Below are 21,866 nucleotides of genomic sequence, written 5' to 3'. Positions count from 1 at the left end.
TGATATATGGGGCGCCTGGGTGGCTCAGTCAGTTAAGCGTCCAACTTTGGCTCAGGTCATGATCTCACAGTCTGTGGGTTCGTGCCCTGTGTCTGGCTCTGTGCTGACAGCTTGGAGCCTACTTCGGATTCTGTGTCTCCTTCTCTCTCTGCCCCTCCCCCACTCGTTCTCTCTCCTTCTCTCTCTCTCTCTCAAAAATAAACATCAAAAAAAATTTTAAAAACATAAAATGATATCTAGCTATATTTGGATGAGAAGGATCTGGAAGATCCTTTTCTGTTCAAAAATCACAGGATCAATGCCGTTATTTAGTAGAAAATAGGACAATCCAGATTTCCCTCCCTTGGTTTCCAGTTCATCTATCTCATTACTAATAGGCACAGGGTCCTGGATAGATAGTTTTATCGATAGAATCTTGAATATTTGGGTTTTCATAAATTATACAGTTTTATAAGTAATCAATACTTATAACAGAAACCTGGTCTTCAAAATCTGAATACAAGCAATACAGTCAAAACTGGAGCTAATGGCTAAAATACTTTAGAATAATACCCTGTATTCAGAACCAACATATCCTCCTATATTCCGGAGTGGTATACTCTGATAGGCTCATAAAAGCTAATGCAAATTGTATGGTATTTCCCCCCTCTTTTCATTATTTGAGTCAAATAATAGGCAAACCTATTTCTTGAAACACAATGGAACACTGCCTCTTCCTCAAAGCCCTAGCTCAAATTAAATATTATGTTCATGAAAGCTTATTGAATCATTAATTGCATGCCCATATGAGAAATTCCTTATGATACATAAATATTTCCTTGTTGAATATGGGAGTAAAGTATTTACACTTTTGGGGTGCCTCGGTGGCTTAGTTACTTAAGCGACCGACTTGATTTTGGCTCAAGTCATGATCTCAAGGTCACAAGAGTGAGCCCCTGTCAGGCTCTGCGCTGAGTGTGGAGCCTGCTTGGATTCTCTCTCTTCGTCTCTCTCTGCCCCTTCCTTGCTCATACACGTGCATGTGCACTCTCTCTCTCTCAAAATAAATAAACATTAAAAAATATTTACACTTTTTTTTGCTTTGGATATTTAAAAACGATGGTGGTCTCTGGCATGTAGAGGGAACGACAAGGAATCCCAGGGCTTGAGTTCTATTAGGAGTTGTGATTTAAATTTGTTTTAAGGTTTTTAGCCTGGCAGAGCCATCCTGAAGAGGAAGAGCTGAAGAAACCTATTTTGAATTGGAAAAGAAAAACTCAGTGTATTGTGGTATGGATGTATTTAATTCTTTTACACTTCCTGCGAAGTCAGAGTAAGTGAGGATGCCAAGCAAGCAAGAATGGCTGAAGTTTAATGGAGTTTCTCACATGAAAGCTACTGGAATGAGGAAATTCTAGAAGAGAGAAATCTACAATAGTGCATTGCCTGTGCCTGTTCTTCTTAATATTTGAATGAGAATGGGAGAGACCTTATAGACACCATTTGTTCCCAGTTGCTATAGACCCAAAATAGTTTTTTACAACAAGGGTTGGGGTATGTATGGGTCTCAATTATCACTCAGTGGTGAACCTCTGGAAAGAAAGCCCATGAATCCCTCCAGTGAGGATATGGAAAAAGACTTCTGGTGTGGGTCAAAAAAGGGGACAATATATAATGGAAATGGAAATCATGATAGTAAGCCAGATTTAGAATTCAATCTTAGGGTGGAAGAAAAGAAATTTCTCCATGGAATCTGGCTGAGGCAATGAAAGTACTGAGTACAAACTCTGATATGTCCAAGATTTTTCCAAAATCGTGTTCTTGGTTTCCTCCCCACAGAGCCTCTCATACCATGATGATCCAGGATTCCAGCTTCTTTGGGGAAGATTCACAGGGAGTTTAACCGAATGTAGGGTGGAAGTGAGGTGACTAAAGCAGAGGTGAGTGAAGCCCAGAGGGTTGCTGGGCTCCACACTGGGGGTACATACACAGTGTGTACATTTCAGAGCCTCAGATACCTTACTTACATAATATATATTGGTGGGATTCAGTGTTGCCTTTTGCTCTTGGCCACATTAGTCTCAAATCTGAGGGTTCTAGAAATTGAAGCAAATGCAATTTTAAGGCGTTCTTCAGAGTTTGATACCTTTACTCACTTACCAAAGTCACAAACTCAAATCTTTTTGATGTAAGCTGGCCAGTGACACTTTGTGCCCTTTGAATGTCTGTGAGAGCAGATCAGTTATCTAAGTTGGACATCTACGTGGAAGGCTGCTCCTCCAATTTGTCACCAGGTTTTATGGGTGTGGAGGGCACTTCCAGATTCAGTTTGCTTGTGATTTGGGTTGGGAGGTGAGGAGGGTGATGGTTGGGGTATCAGGTTGAATCGCTAGCGTGCAGGATGAGTGAAGCAAGTTGTAGGCTGACTGGGGCCTTGTGCACAATCAGCTTAATCAAATTTTGGAAGCAGGCAATGCTTAAATTTGGCATCTTCAACCTCTCCCTAACAATCATGCGCTTCCTGAACTGGCCAGTCCTTTATTACTTTTCTGCTCCTTATCCGGTCTATCGTGTTGCTATCACTACTAAACTGAAAATAAAGACAGCGTTAGATAATGGCTTAAGCTGCACATCTTTGCAGAAATGTCAGTAAGGCACCCTTGGCAATCTTTCTCAGAAGATTTCCAGACTGAAAGAGGTGAGTATTGAAAATGAACAACCCAACGACAGTAGGTGCCCTGGAGAATCATATGTACTCAGTTCTCCTGGCCCACCTACCTACTCTGATGGCTGCCTGAACTTGTGACTGATGAGCAAGAATCATGGCTCATGTTATTATCTATCCGTCAATCAAACCTTTCCCTAATTTCCTCAGGCAACCCACTCTTCATGGGAGTATGTAGTCTGGCTGTGTGCTGTTCCTGTTATGTTAATGGAGGATTCTCAGAAAACGGGAACCAACAGAGTGATGTGTTACTTTTGAAAATTATAGCTTTGAGAGCAAGTTTTTAAAATAACTCTTTGCATATGTGATGAGAGAAAATCGAGAAACAGAAAAGTTTTCTGAGAGGTTTATACTTAGCTTGAAGCTCTGAAAGAAAATTGGAAGGGAGAAATGGTCACAAAATCCTAGATCTCCTTGAAGTCATCAGGTTTTCTGCTCAGATGTGAGTATTCACAGGGCTGCTGAGTCCCTGATTTATAGAGGATGCTCCTAGCATTTCATTGCCCCCAAAGAAGCCAGAAACATGGGCTTCTTCCTGGCTGTGTGCATGAAGAAGTGGGTGATGTCCAGAGTGACCATAGCTTTACTCAGTCCACAGTGGGAGACTCTTGAAAGCGAAAGTGAGTGCTATTCATCATTGCACTGGAAGAGCGGGAGTAAACCAAGACTGTGGTCCAGACAATTTGAGAGGTATGATCTCCCTAGCATTGCACCTTTTCCAGGTGGGCAGACTGATTTGTTAGTGCTTTCTAGGTCTACTGGCTTCAGCAGCAGGCAGATTAGATGGCCCCAAAGAGCAGTATATAGGAAATGGCCTATCCTGCTGCACACAGGGTCTTGCAGAATCACTGACTCCTCTGCTAGAGTATGTTCCGATCCTACTTGTGATGAAATAGGCTGGGACAATTTATGAGAGCATCCAAAAGTAGGAGTGGTCTGAGTAGTGAGGAGATGTGGAGCCCAGCCTCAAGTCTTTCAGAATTAATGGCTTTGCTCAGAAGTCTTCTAGTTGCTTCTGGGAAAGCAAATCATCTTACCAAGTACCTAGGATAGCGGCTGGGAAATTAGCTATTGGCAAATGATTTTTATAGCGCTTGCCGCTAGCATTGTAGGTGGGCACGTTCTGCCATAACAATTTGGGACAAGTGTCCCAGGAGTTCCAAGCATGGCCTCTGGAGTCAGACTACCCAAGTGTTAATCCCAGCTGGACCACTTGCTGCCTGCGAGGGCAAGGCACTACATTGCCCTGCACTTTAGTTTTCTCAACTGTGAGATGACTATAATAATACTTCTAGCACAGGCTTGTTTCAAGGATTTTAGATTTATAACAGCCCCTGGAAATGAATGTTCGCTGTAACCAATAAATGATCCCCATGGTCCTGAACCCCCCAGATCATTACAAGGAGCAGAGATGGAACAGCTGTAGCCCATTAGACAACCCTTATCTTTGACTATTTGTGTTTTTACCATCTCCTCGTGCAATTTATCTTAACCATTTTTCTGCCCCATTACCAGAGGTTTTGTAAGGCACCTGTTCCCAGCTGGGATTTGAGGGTAGGGGACATACGTCCCCAGTAGACTCATTAGGAGATTGCTGAAGCTGTGGGTAGATCCCTTGTCTTGACTAGGCTTAATTTTTGTTCTGTTGAGATCAGCAGTGGCACAGAAATTTTAAGACATCAAGGGGTCTACAAACCATTCAAAGAATCATTCTAAGCCTTTTTCATTCTCTATTCAAAATAGAATTACACGGGGGGCACCTGGGTGGCTCAGTCAGTCAAGCATCCGACTTCGGCTCATGTCATGACCTTGTGGTTCGTGAGTCTGAGCCCCATGTCAGGCTCTGTGCTGACAGCTCAGAGCCTGGAGCCTGCTTCAGATTGTGTGTCTCCCTCTCTCTCTGCCCTCTCCTACTTGTGCTTTGTCTGTCTGTGTCTCTCTCAAAAATAATCATTAAATTTTTTTTTTAAACAGAGTCACATGACTCTCAGATATCATCACATTGGTTTTCGCCTACAGCCTGGGAGGGGAGTTCTTCAAAAAGCACTAGCAGGCTTTTTCCCCCATATTTGTGGGCATATACCCCCTGACCGACTTGTCTGTCTTAAGGATAGTTCTAAGTAAACTGCTTCCCGGCTCCTTTTATTATCCCTGAAGAGGGAAATAAGTTGAGTTCAATAAGCAGCTCCAGGTTTTGAGACTGACATTAAAAAATAAGCTGGCAGGATTTTTGAGCTAAGACTCTCAGAGGAACTTAGCAAACATATATTCCACATGCTACAACAATGGAAAATTTGTCTTTCTGAGAACAGGTATCTATAATTCTTGGTGTGATTTTCTTGAGAACAAAAGCTAACTGTCAAACTGATTCCTTAAATAAAGAAAAGTAACTTTAAATATATTGTAAAAGCTAAGAGGACTTTTAAGCCTATTAAATAGAATTTAATTATGATTTCAGTGAAACTTTGCAATACCAGAGTGTCTGTGGATATGCATGAAATGGAGGCAATTTAAAGATTTTTTTTTCCTTCTTTGTCATAATATTGATATACCAGGGATCAGCCGTAGTAGCCCCATTTGATAAATGCTCAAAGCAAAATACATTTTAGCTCCAGCCCTAGGTACCTTCTACCAGTATGCTCTGACCTCAGAATGAGGGTCTCAGTGAGATCCATGTGAACCCAGGGGCTGCCTTGGAGGTGTGGGGTCCTGGAAAGCCTGACTAAGGAAGATGATATGACTGTATTGAATCATCTGGGAAGTCCCTCACCTAACTGCACTGTGTGTCATAACACCACTCTGGCTATCCCCTGAGTTTTTCCTAAAGAGTAGATGGAGCCACTGATGAGCCCCCAAATTCCTGGAGGCTTCGTCTTAGCTCTGTCCATGACCACCGCTCTGCCCTCAGGTCCCTCTATTGGACACTCAGGTCTTCATACCTAAGTATATCCTTTCTTCCTTGCCTTAGTCTTTGATGTTGCCTTTTTGTTAGCGCTCCTGCTCCCTTCTACAACCTCGCTAGTATTGCAGAACCTAGAAGCCTGGAAACTACTTTTCTTACAATTCTTTGCCAGTAGAGCTATGGTTTATGTTCTATTCCACGAGAAGGTCTCACACGGTGTTTGGGAGATGGAAGAAGAAAAGCCATCCCTCCTTCAGCAGTGGTGAGCAGGCACGTGGGCTTCAGTAGACAGCAGCTGTAGGGTTTTGACAGTAGTTTTGGGGTGACCACCTGTGATTCAGCGGTGGCAGTTCCTTGCAACCTTTGGACTTTCATCTAGCTGAAATTCTAATCCTTTGTTTCCCTTTGGTATTTTGGCTTTAGTTATTTATTGCTGTCAGATTTAAAAATGTGCCTTCTAGAATACTTTCTAACTATTAAAGTAGAACAACAGGAATGGTAGTAGTAATATTAAAAAGTATCACTCATTAAGCAGTTACAAGTGTCACACACTGTGCTGAGATTTTAAGTGCTCATTTAATCATTAAAAGAATCGAGGTAGTCTTTCATTTTTATTATGTCTGTTTTACAATAAAAACAGACCCACAGAGGTTAAGTCCAAGGTCGTATAGTTGGTTTAGAGCCAAACCAGATGGAAATTTAGGTCTCTCTAGCCCCAATGTTTCTGTTGATTCATTTAATAAATATTTTTTGAGCACTCATTTTGTCCCAGGGACACTTTTAGGTGCATGAGAGGAAAAAAACTAGTACCCCACAAAAATCAACGTGCCACAAAAAATGAGGAGGTGAGTGATGGAGTCCAACTTGAAAAATTTGTGGGGAATAACAGGCACATATATCCCATCAATATGCTGTTATGGTTATTTAAGAATGAAATAAAAATATTTTTCTTTGAGTCTGTGCATATTAGTTTTTCAAAAAGCAACAGATTTGCCAGGATATACAAACCTACTCAGCTGCTTGAAACTATTTAATAAATAGAACTGTTTGCCCTAGACATGCTATGAAAAAAATTACTTGATACAAAGAATGCCATGAACTGAGAGAGTTTGGGAAGCTCTGGGCTAGAGGATAGAAGTGAGATAAATTTCAACTTTAGATTTACTGATGTAGTCTTAAAATTTTATCAGTTGCTCTAAATTTCAGGTTTTATCTTTTCCTCAAAGCACATCTCGATCCTCTGTAAATATATGCGCCCTGTGCTTTACTTTAAAATTTTCCTAAAAGCAAAGAAATACAGAGAAATGCAGGCAGGGTTTCCTTGTTAATAAAATACTGCAGCTTCCAACTGCTGTTACTAGTCTTACACAGCTCTTTCCATTTTTCAAACCTTTATTAAAATGCCACTTTTGTAGGGAAATTAATTATGAAAAAAGGAATTGAGTATTCGGAGTCATATTTTGGAAGCAGACAAGGAATTGCTTCCTTAGAGAATGCTCTGAATCTGAAATCATCATTCTGTGCTGATGCCCCCCCCTCCTCCCCCTCCCCGTTGTCCCCTGGGGCTGCCCCGTCATGGGGACCTTGTTCTCCACCCTCTTCCCACCGACCTCTAGTTGAACAGAGGCTGCAAATCCATGTGTCACCAGTGATTTTCTAAAATTGGCTCCCTAAAAATTCAGAGCCCGTTTATTTCTCTAAGGAGCTTGTATGGTATGGTATTTGACATTATTTTTTTCTAAAAGGCAAGTTAACTTGTGTTTGCCAGAATTTATTCTCTTGCTGGTCAATTATTTCTGTGTTCAGGTCCATTGTGAGTTTTCTGATCTCATTCTCACAGAGATTCCTTAGAGTTTATGAACCAATGAAATCTTGTTATAAGCAACTTCCAGACACTCAGTTTGAACTAAATATATATGTGCTTTTTATAAAAACAAAAACAAAAATATTGTTAATGGTATCCTTTCCAAACCCTTGAATCCCCCATTAGTCATAAAGTATTCTAACAAGCACATGAGATGATAAAGGGTATAGGCATTTTTTTTAAAGTTTATTTATTTTGAGAGAGAGTGAGAGAAAGCAGGACTAGGAGAAGGGCAGAGAGAGAGGGAGAGAGAAGATCCCAAGCAGGGTCTGCACTGTCAGCATGGAACCCAATGTGGGGCTCGAATTCATGAACTGTGAGATCATGACCTGAGCCAAAATCAAGAGTCGGACGCTTAACAGACTGAGGTGCCCAGGTGCCCCAATATCATTTCTTTAATAAAGACTCTCATTTATCCGCAGACCTGTTTAGCAGCCTCTGTTTCACACTCTAATCTAGTCATCCTTTTGAGACACTCAACTCTGAACAGGGAATCACAAGCATCATTCTTCTCCAGCTGACTTCCAGTACCCTAAGTATAAATAACATTTTCTTGATATCCCTGTATCTAAAGCATTTAGCACCCTAAACAAATAATGCTTGGTAAACATTTGTTGAAGGAAGAGAGGAGGGAAAGGTGGAAGGAAAGAGAGAAAGAAGGGCGGAAAGAACAAAAGAGAGAGAAAGTATGGGGAAGAATGTGTCCAAAAGTTATTTACTGAAACCTATAATGACTACAGCAATTAGAAACAAGTAGGAACCTGCTTTTACTTATTTTTAATTTTCTTATCTTTAATTGAAGTATAGTTGACAGACAATATTATATGAGTTTTAGGCATACAACATAGTGATTTGATATTTATATAGAAATGTCACCATGATAAGTGGGGTCACCATCTGTCACCACCAGTTACTATAATATCATTTATTCTATTTCCTGTACTGTACTGTTCATCTTCCTGACTTACTTATTTTAAAGCTTATTTATTTATTTTGAGAGAGAGAGAGAGAGAAAGAGAGAGAGAGAGAGATGGGGAGGGGCAGAGAGACAGGGAGAAAGAGAATCCCAAGCTGGTTCCGCACTGTCAGTGTGGATCCCAACTTGGGGTTCAGTATCATGAACCATGAGATCATGACCTAAGCCGGAATCAAGAGTCAGATGCTTAACTGACTGAGCCACTCAGGTGTCCCCTGACTTATTTGTTTTATAACTAGCAGTTTGTACATCTTCATCCCCTTCACCTATTTCGCCCATCCCCTCACCACTCCCCCCGGCAATCACCAGTTTGTGCTCTTATTTATTTAGGACTCTGCTTTTAAAGTGTTTTCTAATAATGATAACAGTAGGCCTTGAATGGCAAAGAAATAACTGGTAATGGTGTCTGTCTTCTTGCCAAGCTCTGCAGATTAAAAAAAATACTAAGGGAAATGGCATAATCAGCAATTAAGTAAATCCACCAGCCTTTACATAAAGCCTATCACTATACAGTAAAATAAGTATAGTGTAGTATAGAAGTCTACTTCTATAGAAGTATAGAAGGAATAGAATGAGTGCAAGGGCTGGTCTCCAAGAAATAGCAGACAGATGTCTCAGATAACCACAGAAATCACTCCCTGTAGCACTGATAAGGAAGAACAAAGCACAGACGTCATGATTCAAAGATTCTTCAATGACACTGAATCATTCTTTTCCACAATCACTGTCAACTGATCAGGATTAGCCTCACGGCTTTCTTCCTTAGAATGTAAGCCCCAGGAAATCCAGGGAGCTTGTTTCTAACCTTGCATGACTTTTACTCCCCTCACTTAAATACTCTCCACAGTTCTTTTCCACAATAGTTGCTTTAATCAGAGGAACTATACTGTCTGCTCCTGTTTCTCTTATGTGTGAGTATTTTGCATTTAACAACTTGACCATCCACAGGGTCTCCTGAATGAATATCTACCTGAGTGTGTATTTCCAATAGGCCAGTGGCGTCCCTTTGATTTATTGACCCAAGTCTAGCGATCACCCTATCATCACTTAAGTGCAAATCATTGATTGGAGGAGTCCTGGGGAAGAGCGGGATTGGTCCTTGTAAAATCATTGCTGCCTCTCAGAAAAGCAAATAAACCTTATGCCAGACTCTGTCACATCACCTCACATGAATTGGCAGGGTCATTAAATTTGCTTTCACCACAGTGTAAATAATTCAGACCAGAGAGATTAATTGGCTGATTTTTTAAAGAAAGAGAAACCATGGATTTACAGTCATTGCTTGTTAATTTAAGGTGTCATAGCAACCCAGGATACCCAAAACACTGGACTTTTCTTTTTGCTTTGCCCAAACTATAGCAATTAGTAAAAAAGAGGGATAGAAATTCTGCAGGCACAGCCAGCAGTGAGTTAGAAGACCACTAGAGAGAGTCTTGAAGAGGGTTTCATGAGTGTATTCCATATTAGGGGTGGGGACCTTAAAATCCGAGGCCTCTAAGGAGGCCACTGAACAATAGACAGTGCCTACTGAGGCCAGTTTCCAAGAGATTTAGCAGACTTTAAACTCCTGAGGACAAGATTTGGTTTTCATTTACCTTTGTTTTTCCCTACCCTCTCCCCACCCAGAGTAGCTTCCCCCTAAATGTTTGCTGGTCACATGCCTCACTGTCAGGGCCTTACGAGGATAGTTTATACCTGATAACCCTTACTCTTGACCACTCACTAACTTACACCATAGTCCCTTGTGAAATTGCCTTCAATTAAAATTGTCCTGAAAACCGACAATCTCTTTACAACTAAATTTATTAGCTACTATTTTATTTAATAACTAAATTTAGTGGTTTGAATTGAGTCTTCATCCTTTTTGGCCCCATATTAGTGTTTAGCATTTGATCATCATGATTTCTTAAATCTTTCTCCTCCATTGACTTCCAATGCATTGCCTTATCTGAGGTCCTCTCTCCTACCTTCTCTTGGTTCCTCTTTCCTCTTGTGCCCTTGCAACTGTAACTTCTACAAACTTCTCTCCTTTATCTTGTCTTTACACTCTCTCAGAGATAGGGGCCTTAAATCTTCATCCATGTGTCTATTTCTTAGGAATTATTCATAGAAGGCAAGTTACTGGGTCAAAGAGTATGTCTATTTTAAAATCTTTCAATTCATGTCACAAATCGCTTTCTAGGAAGGTTATAACAGTTTACATTCCCACTTGCAGTACATTAGAATGCCTACCTTGCTGTATGCACATCACTGTAGAATGATAGCTTTAAAATATTTGGTAATTTCTTAGGTGAAATTAATAATACAATTCTTTTTTATAGTGTAGCTAAACATCTTAAAATGCTACATGTTTGGGGAGCCTGGGTGGCTCAGGTCATGATCTCACAAACCGTGAGATTGAGCCCCACATCAGGCTGTGTGGTGAAAGTGTGGAGCCTGCTTGGAATACTCTCTCTCTCTCTCTCTCTCTCTCTTTCTCTCTCTTTCTGCCTGACCCTGCTGGTGGCCTCTCTGTCTCTCTCAGAATAAATAAATAAAATAAAAAATAAAAAAAAAAGCTACATGCTCTAGGCCCTTTTTATGCTGGGGATCTCTGAGTAGATGTGAAAAGAAAGAAAGTGTCAGGGGACCAAGAGGTCAGGGGGCCAAAAAAGGACAATTATGAGATTTAGTTTAGTTCACCAAATAGTTTTATGCCACTGGGAGCAATGAGCCCCTTTTATGATCCATACAGACCTATGGATCCTGAAATTAGGTGCAGAGACTGGGGGTGCCAGTGTTTCTCCCACCTTCTGTAGTGGCTTCTGGCATATTCTGGTCCAGAGAGAGTTTAGGAAGGCATTACTCATTATGTCCTCACTAATAACATGGTGGGGAGAAATTCTGCCCAGGTTTTGGCAGGTCTTCTCTGTATTTAATACACAGGGCTACTGTCATTACTGGTGATAGTATATAACTTCATAAAAGCTGGGACTAGGCATACCAAACCTACAAAGAATCCTTAAAGCCTTTCAATTGACTTCAGAAATATCACTAGCACGTATATTTTTATGAAAGATACGATCTTCTTGCAGAAGAATTTGCAAAGATAAATAAGACCCATACTCTGCTTTCAAGTAGCCCATGTAACCAAGCAAAGAGATAAAACAGACGTTAAAGTGAACGTTAAAGCACATGCATGCCAGTAAACCGAGTGCCATTAGGTTAAGTACAAATGAAAAGCATGAATGAAAAATGGAGGAACTGTCAGGAAGAAACATTTATAATCTGATGGAAATGGGCAAAGTTTCACAAATAACATGGCATTTGCTATAAACGTAAAAGGCCGGACAAGATTTTCACAAGTAGAATGAAGGTTTGATTTCGGGGGAGGAAGCAGCATTTCAAATGGAAGAAATTGTGCACGGGCAGAGGTTATGGATGGAGGACAGCAGTTTCTCCAAGACTGGCAGGTTCATGTTCAAATTGTGGGTAAGTGTCAAGATGATGAGACTGTATTGCATTCAGTAGCCATTGGGAGCCATTGAGAGGCTCTGAATATGGAAAAGATTTGGTACTGAGTTTTATGGAGAAGTGGTATTGTGACAGCAGCGTGAAGTCTAGATTAGAATAAAGAATGGGACTATGATGCCCAATTAGAAGGCTATTATTCCATTAGTCCAAGAAGAAAGTAAAGTACACTTGAATCAGGGAGGCAGGAATGAGAAGAAAAATGAGGAAGGAGATACAGAAAGGCCTGGTGGAAACAAAAGCTAATGACTTAGCACCTAATTAAATTTGAGACAAGGGGACAGATTTCAAATCCAGGTGCCCAGGAGACTATTAAAATTATGGCATTATTAATAGATAATGAATGCAGAAGAAGAAAATAATGTAGGGAGAGAAATGAGTTTGAATTTGAACATACTGCTTTTAATCTATTAGTTTTTATTCATTTACTTGCTAAGTAGGCAATTGGAAATGAAGGTTTGGGAATTAGGAGAGAAAAAAATAATTAGGAATATTTAGGGCCAATTAGCATGATTAATCTTGAGAGGAGCGCACGACCCAAGGTGGGTGGATCAGATTCCTTTCTTAGGAACAAAAGAAAGTGGGGAATGGCCTGTCTGTTCTGCTGACAGCCAGGCGCTCTGCAGCGTGAGCTAGCTAGTCAAGAGGGAGGAATGGGGATGAATGAGGGAGAGTCTTGGTGGCACTCGAGGCCCTAAGAAATGACTGCATTCCTTTCCGTGGTTACTTGAGCCTTATGATAAATGTATCCCTTTGCCTAAACTAGTTTGAAGAGAATCGCTATAATTTGCAACCAAAGGAATCCTGACTATTAACATTATTAAAAAGGCAGACCTAGTCTTCAGATATTTCATTTCAATTTTAAATGTGCTATAGGATTTATTCTCTCATTCATTTGACATTTATTAAGTGTCTGCTCTGCTCTGGGCATTGTGATAGTCTCTGAAGATAAATTGGATATTGAATTGGAGAGAGGACTGAATGCAGCAGAAAGGTTTTGTAGCAAGTCTGGTCCTGTAGTAAAGACAAACCCCAATTTATGAATGGGCAGAAGTCCAAATACCCTCTCGTAAATTGGCTGACAGCTGGAAGAGATAACTCCACAGAAACCTCATCGTGAATGGTGGTGATGTGCCTGAGAGAGCTTGGGAGAAAGCCCACTGCATATTTAATGCAACACAATTAGACATACAGAACCATAGTGTGGCCACGTGTAGCATGTTTTCCTAAAAGGCTCATCTCAGGACAGCTTCTCAGGGCGGCACCTCAGAACGTCAGGTGCAGGTCAGGCTTGGGTGGATTCTCCTGGGTTGGAAGATGTCCTTGTTCCCACCTCGTGGAATGACTGTGGCAGCTGTAGCGTGTGGAATGGGATTTTCAAAATTCTTAATGTGTGAGGAAGGACAGGCATCTTAGTGGCGGCAAAGACCTTCCTGGGCATCGCAGCTCTGGTGGGGATCTCTCAGCCTCACGGTCGTGTTCCCAAGTTACAGTTCTGTACAGGATATTTGCAAGTTGGGCATGTCAGAGGGAGGTGTATGCATCAAACAGGCGAATTTAAATTTCTACTGTCTGTGCAATGGGGACAAACTCATGATAATGTAATTGCAAGGTTTTATATTCTGAAATGTAAATGACAAAGAGATAAAGATTACACATGCTCACTCAGATATTTATTTTAGGCATGCATTTATCTATACATTTAACAAGTCTTTATTAAGTACCTCCCATACCTTTCATGTGCTCAGCAGAATGGTATGCACTGGGATATGGAAATAAGTAAATGCGGGAACTCGTAGTCTAATAATAGGACAAAATAATTAGTCAAAAAAACAATGAATGTAGCATTATTGGAGCACAGAAGCCCTTAACAGAGTTGCGATTCCTCCAAGATGCCCTTTTTTTCTCCATAGCGCCTGTTACCCCCAGGCATAAAGTATATACTTATGTCTTGTTTATTTATCTTTCGTCACTTGAATATAAGTCCTGTGGGGGCACAGGGAAAAAATGAATTCAGGCCTTCCCAGACACTTACAGGAAAAAGTAGGAAGAATGAGTGCTGTTTACTAGTCTGTCAAGGAGAAGAACATGGGAAAGGCAGGGATGAAAAAAGAATATCTCAAGAAGTTTGACTCACAGAATCCTTGTGGACTGTGATAAAATAATAATAATAAAAGCAAATAATAACAGCAAATATTACTATAGGGCCATTGATGTGCAAGGCACCGCTGTGAGCATTTTGGATGCATCGATGCACGCAACCTTCAGAAGCCTGTGGATTGGTGCTATTTTGGTTCCCGGTTACAGGGGAGGACACTGAGGCACAGAGAGACTCTAAACAACTTGAGAAAGACCACCTGACTGGTAGGGACAGGAGCTAGGATGTGAACTCAGGTCTGGTGGGAGAAGGCGGAATAAGTCAGAGAGTGGCCAGATGAAAAAGGCTTTGAATATCATGCTAAGAAACCTTGCTTTTGCTCGGAGACAGTGGAGGACCTCTGAGCAGATTTCTGCAGGGGATCTACCTGTTCAGATCTGGGTGTGAGAAAGAGCACCCTGGGTTAGAGTACAGGATAGACTTGAGGGAGAAGAGGGCTGCAAGAGTGAAAGTAGAGAAGAGACAATGGCAGCAGTTCACGGAAGTAATGAGGACTGAATTAGAATGCTGGCAAAGGGGGAAGAAAGCAAAGAGAAGAGTCAAAATGATGGAGGAGATATACGCCCCGAGGAGGATGATCCATTTTGCCAATTCACCTTCCTGGTAGCAAAGTTTAACGCTGTCCATTTCTCTGCCACCTTGCCCACATATAATTTTAAATTATTCTATAATTTTAAATTATTTCAAGTTTAATAGACAAATAATTAATGTTGCTCCTATTTTCATTTCTTTGCTTGTTGAAGATGCCATTTTTTTCCACGTGTGAAGACCATTTGTATCTCTATATGTAAATTGTTCTTTGCCTACTTTTTCTAGCATAGTGTATTTTCTTCTTAATCCCTAAATTTTTTGGTATTCTTTTATTCGAATCTCCACACTACTCAGGTAGAGGTATTCTGCCCCCTTCTCTGGTCTCTGAGACCTGTGAGGACAATGAATCTGATCAGCACTGAATCTGATTAGAACTCCTCCTAATCCCCGACCCTTCTTAACCCCGGTATGAGGTTGGGTGTGCCCATAAGATAACTTCTGCAGTTACCACATTTGATTAAATCCTTGTGAAATCTGATTCTGGTTTGAACAGCACCTGAGTAGTTTGATTTGGAGATGAGTTAAATCCTATTTAGCTACCATATTTCTAACATAAAATTAAGTAAATAAAGAGACTCTTTGAAACATTTTGCTTGAAACGTTCTTGCTTTGATTTATAAGGAATTTTAACATCAGTGTGGATTATTAAAAACAACAACAACAACAACAACAACAAATAACTTTTTTAAAAAGCAGATGGAAGGCAAAACCTGGGAACTTTTTGGCTCAAATACTTTCAGCCCTAGAACAGTCAACATTCTTCATTGTGAGCGTCCTCCAAGGATTAGCCTATTTCTGTTCCCCCCATTCCACACATAAATATTAACTACCCTTAAATACGACCCATTTACCACTATCATTAATGAAAAAATTTAAATGCCAAGATAGTGTGAGACAAACTTGGATCTAAATAATTGTTACATTGTGCTATTTGTTCTCTACAGCTTGGTTCTCTAGCCGTTCTTGACAGAGGGGAAAGCGAGCATGCTTGCCTTGTATGATAATTACAAAATGCCAGAAGGAGACTCTTGCATTTTTCAAGAGGTTTTAATGACTCCCAGGAAACTGGGGTGTAGTAGTATGGATCTTGTTGAGAGGATATAAACTTAGAGTTACAGAAAAATGATTGTCTGGTTAGAATGTGGAGAAGGGATAGATACTAAAAATTCCATCTGAGTTGTTTGGACAGTCAATGGGAAATTGAACTTTATAGAATGTATTTTTTCATGTTTTCAGCCTGACAGAATGGTAACTAAAAGGGTGGAGGAGAAATGGTAGTGCAGAATTATATTATTGAATGTAATCGAAACATATTGAAATAATATTTATAAAGACCACTGACTTCATCTTTCTTCCTCTGAGGAAAAAAAAAAAGTCCTAAAGGTATATGACATCAACTGGAATAAACTTAGCACTGAAGATAATAAGAATATAACAGAAAAGTATAATCTGCAATTATTTAAATTATTCCAAGAATGTTAAAAAATTTGTCACCTGTGTCATTGATGCATAACAATGATGTGTGTAATATGAAACCTATGTATTTCTTAAAACATAAATTCTCTGATATAAAAGTAATAAAAATACTATGTAAACTTTGGGAAAGATATAAATATACAAAGACTGAGGGGTGCCTGGGTGGCTCAGTCAGTTAAATGGCTGACTTTTGATTGTGGCTCAGGTCATGATCTCATAGTTCATAGGATCAAGCCCTGAGGAACCTGCTTGGGATTCTCTCTCTCCCTCTCTCTCTCTCCCCCTCCCCACTCTCTCTCAAATAAATATACATTAAAAAAAGACCAAAATAAGCTTAAATTCAGAAAATTGTTATGCATTTCCCAATGGTTTTCTTTTTAACTACTGTTGACTATAAAAACAATAAGAATATGGAGCTAGAATGTAGTATGCTGGGCTAAATAAGTCAGTCAGAGAAAGACAAATACCATATGATTTCATCCTTGTGTGGAATTTAAGAAACAAAACAGATGATCATATAGGAGGGATGGGGGAAGAAAGGAAAACAAACTATAAGAGACTCTTAACTATAGAGAACAAACTGAGGGTTGATAGAGGGGAGGTGGATGAAAGATGGGCTAGATGGGTGATGGGTATTAAGAAGGACACTTGTGGGGCACCTGGGTGGCTCAGTTGGTTAAGCGTCTGACTCTTAATTTCAACTCAGGTCATAATCTCACGGTTCGTGGGTTCAAGACCCACATAGGGCTCTGCGCTGGCAGCATGGAGCCTGATCAGAATTCTCTCTCTCCCTCTCTCTCTGCACCTCCCCCACTCACGCTCTCTCTCAAAATAAATAAACATTGAAAAAAAGGAGGGCACTTGTTGTGATGAGCACTGGGTGTTGTATGTAAGTGATGAATCACTGAATCTACTCCTGAAACCAATATGCACTGTCTATTAACTAATTAAAATAAAATAAAATAAAATAAAATAAAATAAAATAAATAAAACTATTCACCAATGCCAAGTAATATAAAGCAGGAAAAAAAAAAAGAATTCCTCATAAAGCATGTGTAAGATATCAACATGTAATATAGTCTAAATATCATCATTACTTTCATCCACTTCATGAAATGCTACATTTTTTTCAAGGTTTGGAAATTTCCCTTTGCATTCTTTCTGAATAACATTCAAACTAACAAAGTTGACTCAGTAATTAGGGATGCTTGTACAAAGCAGGGGAAGATGTTAAGAGAGTAGCCTGACTTTGTACATCATTAGTTCATATCAAAATTCTTCATTTTATGACAACTTTTGAATTATTTGGGATGATATTGCAGAGTTTTAAGGAACTGAATTTTCACAAAACATGATGCTCATTGAAAAAAATCAATGTTATGTGAATATAAGTGTTCATGACTTACATTTTTGTTGAATATATAGTATTATTTTTCTATTTAATGTTTTCTAAATCAAATTCTGTTTTCTCCGATATCAACAGGGTAACTATTGCAAGAAAGAAAACAAAGTTTCTCTTTTTTCTCTTTTGAATTTATGGAGTATATTTTTGCTTATCATTCTATATTTGACATTTTTGTTTCATTGCTGTAGGTAGGTTTCTTACATTCGTCAACATTTATAAGTTAATCTGACACATAGGAGTGCATTTCACTTAAAAAGGAGGGAACAACCTAGATATTTCATTTATTACTATCACTCCTATATTTCATCTTATTTCTGTTATTTCATATAATATTTTCTGATTCTGTATATTCTTGTTTTACCATGTTTTGTCACATTTGCTTTAAACTTTTGTTTCTGATAACTATATTCTGTCAATGTTCCATGAAGAAAGGAAGTTGGCATTTGATACAAAATAGTTAGAATTTCTAGAGATGCAGACTCTAACCTGGGACTCCAGGAATGAATTTCTCAACTTTGAAGAACTGACCTATCAAAAGAGCTGCTATCTTTGAAATAACCTTAGAAATACTGAGTTTAAGAATATGGTGCATAAGTTGATATCCAGCATGTAGGAAGCTGGATTCTGCAATTAACTGCTACCCCTGCTGCTGCCATGGCTACATTGCCTGGGAAGCTGGAGACATTCTAGACCATGTTGTAGTGGCAAAGCCTTATGCCTCCACAGCCCTGTTTGCCAGGAGCTAAAATAGAAAAAGAGGCCAGGGATAATCTTGGTTTCACTTCCGCTTTCCAAAGGTTCTGTACTTTTACTTGACTGGTGAGAGCTAATTTTCACCCCAAACCCTAGCTATTGAAAAAGCCTGGTCCCAAATGCATCGCTTTGGTCCCCAGACTGTGTATAGGAAGGTCCCCTAGGAGGAGAGCGGGACAGAAATGGAGGTGGCCAATCCACAGTATCTGTTCCGAGATGGTTATGTTTTATTTCTAATCCTCTTTGAATTATTTGAAACTTCTCTGAGTTTTTTAAAAGTTTTGTTTTACAAAATCACTCTTTAACTTGATAATTCTGAGAGGCAAGCGGTAATTCTCAGGTTTTGTTTATACATAAGTTGTTTTTGAACCTAACCTTTACATTTTGTACGTACATAAGAAACTATGTAATATTATATATATAAAAAGTATATAAAATTATTAATATTTCAAAACAGTTTTCTTGATATTTGCTTATAAGTTAATGGCCTATTGTCAGACCATCCTCCTTTGTTCCACTAATCTTTTGAATTTTATCCCTGGGTGTTTCTTTTTTTTTTTTAATGTTTATTTATTTTTGAGACAGAGAGAGACAGAGTATGAACGGGGGAGGGTCAGACAGAGAGGGAGACACAGAATCTGGAGCAGGCTCCAGGCTCTGAGCTGTCAGCACAGAGCCCGACGCGGGGCTCGAACTCACGGACCGTGAGATCATGACCTGAGCGAAGTCGGACGTTTAACCGACTGAGCCACCCAGGCGCCCCAATCCCTAGGTGTTTCAATGGAAAGTGTTGAAAAAATGTATCTGAGACATTCTGTGAGTATCCAAAATTGTAATTTATTGACTTAAGGAAGTGTAATGTGCTATAACAACACATTCTTTCCTCAGCGTTATCATTTTACATCTTAATGCTATTTCTTAGTTTAAAATATTTTTTAATTTCTTGTAATTTAAGTATAGTTGACGTACAATATTACATTAGGTATACAACATAGTGATCAGACAGTTCTATACATTGTACAATGCTCACCATGATAAGTGTAGTTACCATCTGTCACCATACAATGTTATTAAAATATCATTGACTGTATTCCCTATGCTGTACTTTTCATCCTTTAGGAGGTTTTTATTTTTTATTTTTTTGCAGGCTTTTATTATAAGTTTTTAAAATGTGGTCAATTTCCCCAAAGTAGCTTAAAGCAGAGTGATGTAGCTAGCCTTCATGGATTTTTCCCAAAATTATCATGATCTGGAATCATCCCTTACAATCTCTTTTATGTCAGTGAATATGCTTCATAAACATTCTAATTGTCTGATATTTAAATCAACCCACTAAATGTTAATTGTGTACTTAATATATTTCAGGATTATAATAATAATAGATCATGAACCTTTGAGAATGAATGCCTCATCTCATTCCCATGTGGGTATGGTCTAGCATAAATATAAATCAATAAACACTCTGACAAAAGTATAAATGAGATATCATAAAGAGTGTCATTAATTCTGCCTGGGGGTTAAAAATCAGGGCAGATTTCACAGAGGAGGTAACAGTTTACCAAATCTCTCAATTTTCTATTTTAAAAAATTACAAAGCAAAACAGAGGACAGCCAGTAGAACTGTTGCTTTAATTTAAATAAAAAATCAGAACAAATGTGAAACATTTTACACTTGTGATTTTTGTTTATGTTAAGACCTGTAGAAAAATAAAGGTGATGATGATAATGATTTTAATAGATGTTACTTGTTGCAGCTGGCTGGGTTCCTATTCCCTGCCCATGCTAACACCTTAATTTTCCTTCTGGTATCTACCCCTTTTCTGATTAGTAGCAACTGTGTGGCTTCAGAGCTTGGCCCCAGCTTAGATGTGAGCTCTAATTAGTCTATTTCAATTAACAAAATTCCCTTTCTTAGCCAGTGATTGGTTTAAGGACCCAAATCTGTGACAAACTGAGTAGGAGTTCCTTGACCAGAGATAGGTTCAGGAAAGGGCACCCGACTAAATTTGGGCCAATGAAATGTAAGGGGAATTTTGAAAAGGGGATTCTGGGAAACTTTTCCTTACTCTGAAGGGAAAACCTTAAGCGAGTTCTTTCTTGTTGGCCATTGGCAGATACGTTGGGGATACTGTAGCCATCTGATTACGAGCCTGAAGATGAAGGTAATACACAGAGATGTTTACTACTTCCTCTTCCTCTTCAAGAATCACAGAGCAGTGGAGTTGAAGCCACTGAATTAAGTAAATCCTAAAACCCGCACGACCTATGGACTTACAGGTATGAGGGTCTATAAATGTTCCTGTTGTTTAAGCCAGTTTCATTTGACTTTTCCAATGCTTGCTATGGAAGGCCTTCCAATTAATTGAATAACTAACAGCTGAGAATAAAAAGAGCTAGCCTAAGACTTCAGATAAAATGCGATGGTATTTTTAAATAACATAAGTAAAAATAATAAAAGTGGGCAAGGGTGAAACTAGAGAACACATAATATTAGAAAGCTAACATAAATGAAAATAAAAAAGTAGAAAATGAGAAAAGTTACAAATCAATTTGGCAAATAATTGCTAAAATTGGGGAGAAATGACCAACTAAGCTATTGAAAAACTATAAAATTTTTTTGTGTACTGGTCAGGCTCTTTCAGTAAAAGAAAGGAATGACAGCATGTTACTTTACAATTGATAAAAATTAAATACAAGGGATGTTTCTGGCCAAAGGTACACAATAGAAATATCTGTGTAGTTTTTATTTTTTTATTAAAAAAATTTTTTTAGTGTTTATTTATTTTTGAGAGAGAAGGAGACAGAGTGTGAGCAGGTGATGGGCAGAGAGAGAGGGAGACAAAGAATCTGAAGCAGCCTCCAGGCTCTGAGCTGTCAGCACACAGCTTTACGCAGGGGCTCAAACCCATGGACCATGAGATCCTGATGTGAGTCCAAGTCCCACACCTAATGGACCAAGCCACCCAGGCGCCCCTATCTGTGTAGTTTTTAGAAAACATCTCATTCCTGGTGTTGGCCTTGGCACTTCTGATAAGACTAGTGTGATTGAGGACCTGGCAAGCACAGTTTTACGGACTGTTGAGAGCAAAACAAGTTTGCATTTTGGTGGGAGTGACCCTACATATATCTCTTCCTGTTGTATCTTAAATATTTTTTTTTAATTTTTGTTGTGTGATGCTTTATTTTTTTGAGGGAGAGAGAGAGAGCGTGCATGTGATCGTGCGTGAGGGAGGGGCAGAGAGAGAGAGGGAGAGAGAGAATCCTCCATGCTGCCAGTGCAGAGCCCCGATTGCGGGGGGGGGGGGGGGGGGGGGGGGGCTTGATCCTGCCATCTGTGAGATCATGACCTTAGACGGAATCAAGAGTTGGACTCTTAACTGACTGAGCCCCCCAGGCGCCCCTGTTATATTTCTCTGTAGATGTTTTTACACGTGTGCTGCCTGTATCTCTCTGTGCATATCTGTCTTTGCATGTCAGTCTTCCTACATGCCTGTGTGTATGCCTCCGAGTCTCCCCTTCTGTTTCTC

General features: G+C 39.5%; 1 long non-coding RNA gene across 1 annotated transcript; it reads left to right on the top strand.

Annotated features, from left to right (window-relative positions):
* Positions 1-1,187: 1,187 nt before the first annotated feature.
* LOC132663314 (uncharacterized) lies at positions 1,188-4,731 on the top strand. Its single transcript, XR_009603022.1, has 3 exons — positions 1,188-1,269; positions 1,819-1,919; positions 4,679-4,731. It is a non-coding gene; the product is annotated as an uncharacterized LOC132663314 (long non-coding RNA).
* The last annotated feature ends 17,135 nt before the right edge of the window (positions 4,732-21,866 follow it).

Source organism: Panthera onca, chromosome D4 (genome assembly GCF_046562875.1).
Source record: "Panthera onca isolate mPanOnc1 chromosome D4, mPanOnc1 haplotype 2, whole genome shotgun sequence".
NCBI classification, from domain to species: domain Eukaryota; kingdom Metazoa; phylum Chordata; class Mammalia; order Carnivora; family Felidae; genus Panthera; species Panthera onca.
Note: the sequence above shows the minus strand (reverse complement) of the source record. Positions and strands in the feature narration are given on the sequence as shown.